The following is a 10,701-nucleotide window of genomic DNA, read 5'->3' on the forward strand; positions in this document are numbered from 1 at the left end:
GCCAATACTAAAGGCACCTAAGAATGCTTAAAAAACAAAAACAAAACAAAATGTTAAAATAAATGCCAAAATAAGTACTAAAATCATTTAACAATTTAAAAATAGTAAAGAAAACATGGCCTTGCAAAGTTTTAAATGCTCGGAGAACAGAAACTAAACATGCTGAGATTTTTTAAAAAACCACAAACTTAGGTAAAAAGTCTAAAAATCAAATTCCTGGGGAAAGCAATTCATGGTCATGATGCTGATACTGCAAAAGTCCTATCTAATCTTACATAAAGATGGAACCGAAAGCAGATTTTCTTTTGTTAATCATAATTAGCAAACAATGCATATGGAAGAAATTTTCTGAGATTATCAGCCCCAATGTTTTTACAGTTTGAATTCTGAAAACCATTTTATATTCAATCTGAATAGGCAACCAGGCCTAATTTTGTGAAATCACAATATTTTCAAAACTAAGGAGAAACTTCCCTAGGACTAAGGAGAAACTTCCTGACAGTTAGAACAATTAACCAATGGAACAACCTGCCTCCAGAAGCGGTGAATGCTCCAACACTGGAAGTTTTTAAGAAGAGACTGGACAGCCATTTGTCCGAAATGGTGTAGGGTTTCCTGCCTGAGCAGGGGGTTGGACTAGATGACCTCCAAGGTCCCTATCAACTTTACTATTATTATTGTTGTTGTTGTTGTTGTTGTTATTATAAATATTCAACCAATAACATCTGTCTTATGTGGTTTGTGTTTCAGTTTGTATAGCCTGTCCATTTCTAAAGTATTTCTAAACACAGTTGTGTTTCTCCTTCCTTTAGATCTGATGCTGGAAATGAAAGGTCATGATGATTACTATTCCTATTGTCATCATATGGGAAATAAAGCAGAATTATCCGAACCCAAAAGCCATGTGACAGAATATCACTTAGGGATAACAATGCTCCTATCCTGGTGCTGCAATAGAGTGAAAAGGATGGTACTTGTGCAGCATGCTGAAATACCTGTATCAGCCAAGACAGATGGTGACATCTTTGGTGGCGAGTAATTTACTGCATTGCCATAAGAGAATCGGGAAGAGTGCTATGGTGGTAATACTCTTGCTGCCAGTCTCCACTACCCTCTCAACCCTTGTTCTCAGGGACACGGTTATAGAACAAAAATGTGTCCACACCATCTCCCAAGTCTTATAATCTTTGGATAGTTGAGAAAGAATCAGAATATTTTAATGCAATCTGGTGAGTTTTTAGAAACAATTTTTGTGAGAGGTATTATAATATCATAATTGTACTTGCCGAAAATCTTAAAAGCATTTTGTCCTCAAATTTTCCCAATCTTTTTCATTGCACATGAAACTGCCTCTGCTTATTAGCACAGGACTCTTTTAAGATTTCTTTACCATTTAAATTCCATTAGGATAAATTATTGTTCACTATGCTAATGTAAATGTGAGGAAGACGTATTTCATGCCCTCTGTGTCATCAGTCAAATCTCAATGGGACTTCAACCAGGATTACTTGTGTGAGTAACTCCTCTTCAGTGTAAGAGGATCATAATTTTTAAATGTAGCTACTGTTTATAAAGATTTATCATCATGCCAAGAGAAGAAGCAATCTGTTAAAGTCCTAAGCAGCCATTTATTCCCCAAACCAAGACTTCTTTTCAAGCTGTCCCACTTCTCTTTCATAAAACTTTAGACCAAATGAATAGAGCTACTCTAGAAGCATATACATATTTTCTGTTAAATACAAATCAGTGCAGCTTGAAGAATTTGAACTCATCCAATTACTTAACCAAGCTGAATTAAAAATATGTATTTTTGACAAGACAATATTTAAAAAAATTATGTTTCTATGGCCCACTGCGATTTGTGCAAGTTCTGAAAAGGGAACAGGTAGTTCTCATTTAATAACAGTAATTGGGATCAGAATTTCTGTCACTAAGTAATGCGGTTGGAAACATGACATCATGTAAGTTCCCCATTTAGTGACAGAAATTCTGGCACATCTGGTTGCCATTGTTAAGCAAATTGGTATGAGTCATTAAGCAAAGATGTCACATAGTCATCATTTTCAACGTCTTGCTGACTTACCCATTGACTTTGGTTGTAGGAAGGTGGCAAAGAAGACTGCAAATGATAATCACATGACTGTCGGACATTGTGACTGTCATAAGTATATGGGCTAGTCATACATTCTATTCATTTAGCATCACTGTAAGTTCCAATAGTCACCAGAAAAGAGATCATTAAGGGAAGGCCACCTATACATTTTCCCAATTCAGCTTAGATTCTTACAAGTCTTCAGTATGTTACAAATCCTATAAATCCAACACAGTCGGTGAACAACAGTAATCCATAGCACACTTCTCTGCAACATTATTATTTCACACTGTAACTTTTTTTGGGCAGCCTGGGGATTGGAGTTTTCTAGAGATGAGATAGAAACCCTTTTGTGCTCTTAAAGACATTCAGTTCCTTTGGGAGAAAAAAAAATGACGCTTTAATAAGATTTTCTTGGTAAGACGCTATATGTTTTAAAACATTCTCAACTGAAGAAATTTATTTTATATTCCTATAATATGGATAGGAGTTTAATGTGAAAAAATAATAGCGTAAACCAAGTGTATTCAACACACTACCCACAGGCCACATGAAGCCCTGACAGTAATGCAGCCCTTACTATAATAAAAAATATAAAAAATAAAGGAAATTTGTTATTTATATACATTAACTTTAAACCATGATATTGAGCTTAGTATTCTAAAGTTTGTGTGCTAAAGCACAGGATATATTTATATATCTCCTGTGCTTTAGCACACAAACTTTAGAATACTACGCTCAGTATCATGGTTTAAAGTGTCATAATATTCTGGAATCACCTTTTAAAAATATAACCCATTCCAGTGTAGTAGACTAAATGTAACCCATCTAGTTCTGTGGGAACTTTCAGTTAGGGTCTTTGCTGCTCCATAATCACTTCCAGAACTTTGTTTTTCTTGGACCTTCTTCTGAATTTGATAGCTGAAGCAATATGTTGTTTCTGGGTCAGTTGCCATGTATTCAGAAAACCACATGTGACATTTCCATTGGATTCTAAAGACCTGTATATGTGAATGGTGTGTTTTCCCACTAGCAGAATATTTACTATTTTTCCATCTCTCTGTTCCTCCCAGATGTCAGCTGATGTATAGTATTCTGTTCAGAGGTCCTTCAAAAGAAAAGTTCACTATTCCCCAAGCCATTCCAAGAGTTTGCTGAAAGGACTTCACTGCTGAAAAGTTTCCTGACCATTTTGGATAGGTTGAGAATGATCTAGTAGAGAAAACTCCTTCTGTTCAAACAGTGGAAATTTGAGATCTTATGTGTTCTGGTAGTTATTTTTCCTGGCTATCCAATGAGCTGCAAAAAAGAAGCAAGGGGTGGGGGGTGGGGGGGGGAACCAGGAAGAGGAAGTGCTTACAAGGAAAGAAGTATTTCTTGTTAACAATTATTTTTCACTGGAAAGTTTGAGGCAAATCTTAAGTCTTCCTAAAATATAATTATGGAAGTTGTTCACTCGCTTTCAAACTGTTGATTGACTAAGTCTTAAGCCTGAATGTTCAAATTCTATTACAGACATCATTTTAACTTTTAACATCCATAATGTGAATTTGTCTTGCTTTCATTATATTACATCATATAGCTTTTGTCCTTTAAAAGTATCAGCATGGATGTTTTCTATTTTTACCTGCACATTTAAATTTAATGACTACAATACTGAGGGGGAGACTTTGTTCCTTCATATTAAGATAGTGTCCTGTTATTCAGTATTTTATTCTCATTAGGATCATGCTTGTCACATGTTTTTGCCAGAAACATTCATCACCAAGGTCAAAGGTGAATTTCATGATCTATTACGCTCCAAAGAGCCTAATGAAAAGTCACATAATTATCCAATTTTAAGAGAAGAATGCAAAAGAAGAAGAGGGCAATGACACTTACTATAATTTAAATTGTTTTGTTTCCCTGAAGCAAAATTCAGTATCTGATTGACAGGACATAATGATAATTCTTATTGATATGCTGATGTTAATTGTGTGGAGATATTTAATAGGCCTTTTTATTCCTGAAGTAAAATGTCTGCTCTTAACCTGCACCTGAACCTGATTTTTGATTCAGTCAGAGGATGAGGCAAAGATACAGATAAGTGAGCACGAGTGGATTTTCAGTCTTGTGTGGCAGAATGAAAATTGGAATCTTCAGATTCTATTAAGGGAACAATTCTGCCCTTGCTTGCACTTTTCTAAATTATGCTACCGTATATATGATACTAAGTCACAGTGTGTGGGAGTTTCCACAGAGGGAAATTACCATGACTTTACTTGAAATGGTGTAGGTAGTTTTCTTCAATTGAAAGATTGGCATCAAGCAGTATACAATAGAGACATGTATAAATTAGATTAAAACCACTGTGCTTTAAGAGGCTTCAGGCCATTTATGAGTATCTCCATTAAGAAGGGGAGGAACAACAGAAAAAAAAAACTACAGAAGAACCCAAACTAAAGCAAACTAAAGCTACAAATAATTACCTACACTAAATAGTGTTGGCCCAAGCAGCAGCAGGGTATATTTAGAAAAATACTACATGGATGGGAATCCAAGCTAGACATCTGTTCCATGCCAGTTTATTTTCTTAAATATCAACTGCTTTAGGAATTAATATAAATCTTGTCTATGTCAGTTCTTTGTGCATTTACATATTATTTCATTCCATCAAATTTAACTTTCAGAAAAATACATGTTTTCCCGATCTATGCCATTTAGTGTGTAACTTATATAATTACCAGTTATTTTACACTTTTTTAAATTACTGTTATAAATTTTTCTATGCAACTTTTCTTAATATTCTTTTAATTAAATGAAATTTTCTAATATATGGCATGTATCCCAGATGTATACTGTTTTATTTTTCCCTGAATAATATTCAGTATTTTTTTTTCAGACTGGCAGATTATATCTGTGGTTGTCATCCACGCTGTGGGAATATTTTGTTGGATGAATTAGGATAAAAAAAGGCATAAATGACAAATTTCTTCTAAATTGCTCATAGGTATACTTGCATGCATTGAAGCCTGTGGAAGCTTTTAATCTGGACAATAAACTATTAGTAGTTACAGGGTCACAGTTGTTGCATCACTGCCCATATATATCATTCCATTAATTCTTATACCAAGGTTGATGCAGAAAGTTTTCAAGTCAGTGGGCATGTTACCTTTTTGATAGTTTATAACGATAGCCCAGGAAAAGTACTGCAGTTGTCAGAGAAAAATTTGTTAATGGAAGTAATAGGAAGATATGTCCCCACGTTTAAAAATGAAATGACTACAGATTCCATCTACAAAAATATATGGACTTTCTTAAATTTAAAGAATATTGTCTTGGTTTTTATAGAGTTAAATTTCAAGTAGGCTTTTTTTTTTTAAAAAAATGTGAGTTTAGATTTCATTTAAGATATACATAGAAAAGAATTTTTTTCAGGGATTTCCAAACAATCAGAGAGTTGAATTGTTTATCCGATGTGGTCTGCATAAATCTGGACAACAACCAAATAAAGGCAATGATATGACCAAGGAGTGAATATTTTCTACTATGTTGTGGTTTTCCAATGAAGATTTGATAGTCATACCTCTCTTCTCCTTCTATGGATCAACCCTAAAAATACAGAACTACATTATGTTGTGAGAGAAGTATGAGTAATATATAATACAGGTAGCTCTTGACTTATAAACAATTGTTTAGTGACTGCTTGAAATTACAACAACACTGAAAAAAGTGACTTATGATTGTTTTTCATATAATTGTTGCAGCATCCCCATGGTAAGGTGATCAAAATTCAGACACTTGGCAACTAGCTCATATTTATAACATTTGCAGCATCCCAAGGTCACCTGGTCATCTTTTGCAGCTTTCTGACAAGCAAATTCAATGGGGAAGGCAGATTCATCTAACCTCTGTGTTACTAACTTAACAACTGAATCACTTAACAACTGTGGCAACAACTCACTTAACAACTGTCTTGCTTAACAACAGAAATTTTCGGCTCAGTTCTGTTCTTAAGTCGTGAACTACCTGAAGATCTTGAGATATATGCATGATTACAGTATTTTCTGTGCCATTTCAATGGCACAATACTTCATCGTTTCACTAGTTTTCAATAGTCTGTTTTTTTAATCTGTAAGAATTGTCTGTTTTGAAGCAAATTTTTTCAATGTAACATTGAATACTTCAAAATGCTTAGTTGGTAGAACTGGTAATGTGGAACCTCTGATTGTGATACTTTAGAAATCATGAAACCCTCAAATAAACCTATAGCTGCATAATCTACTGTAGTATATTCAACTCAATGATGCAATTAGATCGTCTTACAGCTTTAATAGTCTGATTTCCCCCCTCTCCAATTTATAGGCAGCCATACATTCAGTGGTGGGATTCAAATATGTGAACAATCGGTTCTCTGTGTGGATGCCACTTCCGGAAGTCCATTCTGGGCTTGGGCAACAAAAAATTAACTACCGGTTTTGCCAAAGTGGTGTGAACTGGCTGAATTCCACCACTGCATACATTGTACCAGGGAACAAGGACCATTTTTTTCCAGAAAACATGATACAATGAATATCTGTAACTGTAAATCCAGCTGCCTCGTCACCATTTTTTTTTTTTTTAAAGTGAGAGGGAGCTTTTGGATCAGTTGCTTTGGTGGACCTTACTATTTGCACGTGTTAAGACTCCAAATGTTTTTAAAATAGAAAGATGCTGTTAGCTACTTTTGGTGAGCTACATACTCTGAGCCCTAAACTACTTTGAAAGACAACTGAAAATACCAAGCACTCGTGCATGTTTGCACTATTAAAAAAGCAGTGTCACTAAAACATTTAGCCAGGGAACCAGCTAATTTTCTTGATTTAGCTCCCAATTTCTTCCACAGTGTAAGGCAGCATCCCTATTAATTTCCAAGGTAACTCTTGAAACAAAATTTCTGATATTGGATTGCTTCTTTTTTAATGACTTACACATAGATTCAGCATGTCAGTGAGAAACATGATGGCAACAGCAACACTCTTACTTTCACAGACCACAAAATACTCATAAAGCAAATTCTACAGCAGGTAAATGAATCAAGTTTCATCAGCAGATTTAACAGGAAAACAAAACCCCTTTCACATGAAAATAGTCTTAACAAAAAACTTTTAACCCCTCCCCTAAAATATTAGTTTGAAGACTTTTTCCATTTTCACCTGTCTTTTGCTACACATTAAGTAACATGTTTTTGTTATGTTTACATTATCAAGTATAACTTAAAAAAAATCAAGATACATGACTATTACTTAAGTCCTTGCTACTATACATTGCATCTCTTTATTGTACATGTTTAATGGGTATTAGTGATATTAGCAACTGTGCTAACTGTAAATCATGTATGTGAAATGGGCAGCTATATAAGTCAAATAAATAAATAAATAAATACTGTATGAGAAAGAAAGGATGCAAAATGGAAAGTTAAAGTTAAAAGCTGTCAGGAACTGTAAAAATAAACAAATTGTAATATTCAAAGTATAAGTAGGCTTTCTATTTTTAAAACAGGGAAGTGAAGTAGAGGGGAGGAGAAGAGAAGAGGCAGAAGGGGACAAGAGGCTGGATGGGAGGGGAGGGGAAAGGAGAGCATAGTTGAATGATAAAGAAACATGTAGGGCTTCTCATGGAATAATTCAAATATTACAGATTGTTTATAACCAACATGTCCAAAGTGTTCATAATATATGCATACTGTATGTGCACTCATTACAAAAACCTTTAATTTGCTTATTTCCTCTAAAACTCTAAGCTTGTAGTATTATATTCCACTTCCCTTACCTCCCACTAAGGCTAAGCGTGTTTAATCAGAGAAAAAAAAGTTCCATGAGTTGAGTTCCACTATTACTTTCAGGAAAGAATTATGACATTTTCTTGATGACATCGGAAAAAGAGTTTCCCATTTCTTTTGGGAGGATTTTTTTATCCCAACATAATCCAAAAATAGAGAATTTCCAAATAGTTCTTAGCCAAATAGTATCCAGATCTGATTCTGCTTAGCTTTTTTAGATCAGCCAAGGTTGTCAAAGTGCTGTATCTATCTGGATTTATTGTTTAGGACTTTCAAGAAATGAAATATTTAAAGCTAGATAAGAAAATGTGACTTTTTTCTAAAGAACAACTGGAGTGATGCTTAATTTTATAGTACCACGATACAGGTTCCAGTCTGACTTTTTTACTGATGTATATGTATAATGCTAATCAAGGACAGGAGTCTTTTTGCAGGATAGAGAAATTTATTTCATCCTGGCCAATATGGTATAGTGAATATATTGTTGAGGAATTGTGGGAATCCAAGTTGAAGACCATCTTCAGTCAAGGAATTTCACTTGGTCACTAAGGGTTACTATTTCTCTCAGCCATTAAGATTGTTCCTATGAAATAAAATGAATAAGATAAAGACACTGACATCCTATAGATAAGGCTGGATATAATTTCTTTATCTACTGAATTTGACTAGTAAATAATGCTTTTCTAATTAATTGCATTTAGATCACTCTCTTCACATATTTGCCACACACAAACATGTAGCTTTGGATCTCTTTGTTCAATAAATAAATGAACAATGTAATGTTTTAAATTCATATGTTGAATTGGGTTTCTTTAGTTTTAGAATATGTTAGAACAGATCATAGTTAAGTCATATTTATGCAGAAATATTTAAAATTCAAAAGGGTTCACACAGCACCACTGTACATGGTTTAAATATGAGAATACAATATTTTTTCTCTACCTGTTTGTTTTTTGTGCAGCTTATGACAAGTTCCATTTCCCTTGTGGAAGTTTACCACTACAACTTTAGCTTAAACTTCCAATCTTTCTCTAGAATGGAAGAAAAAGAAACAATTTTGATAAGTCCAAGATTCATTCATATAATGAACCATAGTATCATGTGACTGAAACTACAAAGAATTTGTGAAGATATATACTTAATGAAACAAATATGTTATCACAACAGAAATTTTATATTCCATCACAGGTTATGGTCAAACAGGTTATAATAGTCCCAAGCAAACAATTCTTCATCAGGGATCATAGTAGGATACAATTTACTATAGCATTTTAGGTGAACTGAATAGAATTAACATTTACATATTTTATAGATAGTGTGAAGCAGAACAATATATTTAAAATAAAAAGCATATTCCATAATGCAAAGGATTCACATTTAAATAAATTGAATAAGCTATCTGAAGTTAAAATTTAGAACTGTTTAAATGCTTATATTTCACCATACAGAGGCTCTGAAGAACTGAAAGTGGTTACATAAACATGTCTGACTCACATTTCCTAATCCAACTCATTAAAACTAACTGGGTAGGATAATAATATCAGAATACAAATCAAAAAGCTATTATTCAGGGACATTATTTTTTTTTTTTTTAAAGTCATACTTGCAATGGTGGGTGAAGTGGCTAGATATAAAGAGAGAACTGATTTGTGGAGATAGCTACTACCCAGTTTTAAGAAATAATAAATATATTAATTCTAATACTTGTGGAAACATAGTATAGCATTGTATAGTGCTACTGATTATTTTGTTGCTGACATCTGAAATAAGGAATCTTTACAGATTAACACAGAATTTTTGGTGTCAATCAGCTGTTTGTGTGTTAAGGCAGAAATGTATAACCTTTTCAAATGGCTTTTGAGAGATGTCCATGCTGTCCAAAAATAGGCTGGCTGAGCAAAAAATAAATTAAATGACATGGAATCAGATTTAATTAAAATTACATTATACTAATTAAAGCAGTAAATATTGCTTTCAATATATTTTCCTCTTCTATCACATTAAAAATTAAAATTTACTGGAAACTTTTTAAAGCGTTTGGGGACTACATGCAAGTATTTTAATGGTCACATTGAAGCCTAGGGCCTCAGATGAGCTCCCTTGTTTTAAGTACAGTTGATCCTTACAGGAAAGAAAATCCCCTTTCCATTTAATTATATGAAGCACATATCATAAGATTAGCTTGTTTTTAGAAAATGGGGAAGAAACATGTAAGGAATCCCACATGCCTCTACAGAATTTATTCCAAATCGACAAAAGCTTCTTTCTCTTTCACAAAAAGATCTTGGATTAGTTTAGTCACTTACCTGAACATGTGAAAACTGGAGATCAAGTTCAGTTACAAACAGTCCCTGGAATAAGAATGTCCAACTCATATTTACGAATGGACTGCCTATTACTAAAAATGATGAACATCATTGTCCTTTCTCAGACCAATGAACTACTGAAATCATGCAGTGTTTTCAGAATAACTTATTGTTGTTAGTTGCGAAGTCGTATCCGACCCATCGCGACCCCACTGACAACGTTCCTCCAGGCCTTCCTGTCCTCTACCATCTTCTGGAGCCCATTAAACTCACGCCTACTGCTTCAGTGACTCCATTCAGCCACCTCATTCTCTGTCGCAGGAATGACTGGACCTGCACAATTCATAAGTATATTTTCATGAGCATCACAAATATTATGTGTTTTTTAATATACAGCCTGTTTTTAGTGGTTTTCAACGGTTCATGAAATTATTGTGAGGTTTCAGCAGCTGATCAGCTGAAGGAAGGAGAATGTGGTTCACTGGTTTTAGTTTGATCCCTCT

The 10,701-nt window shown here is 34.0% G+C and overlaps 1 long non-coding RNA gene across 1 annotated transcript; it reads right to left on the reverse strand.

The window, feature by feature from the left end:
- Positions 1-8,260: 8,260 nt before the first annotated feature.
- Positions 8,261-10,446, reverse strand: LOC120307349. Its single transcript, XR_005556497.1, has 3 exons — positions 10,199-10,446; positions 8,835-8,923; positions 8,261-8,475 (listed from the first exon to the last, which is right to left on the reverse strand). It is a non-coding gene; the product is annotated as an uncharacterized LOC120307349 (long non-coding RNA).
- Positions 10,447-10,701: the final 255 nt, after the last annotated feature.

The sequence above is a fragment of the Crotalus tigris genome, unplaced genomic scaffold (genome assembly GCF_016545835.1).
Source record: "Crotalus tigris isolate CLP2741 ecotype Arizona unplaced genomic scaffold, ASM1654583v1 scf7180000017774.6281472, whole genome shotgun sequence".
Lineage (NCBI taxonomy): Eukaryota > Metazoa > Chordata > Lepidosauria > Squamata > Viperidae > Crotalus > Crotalus tigris.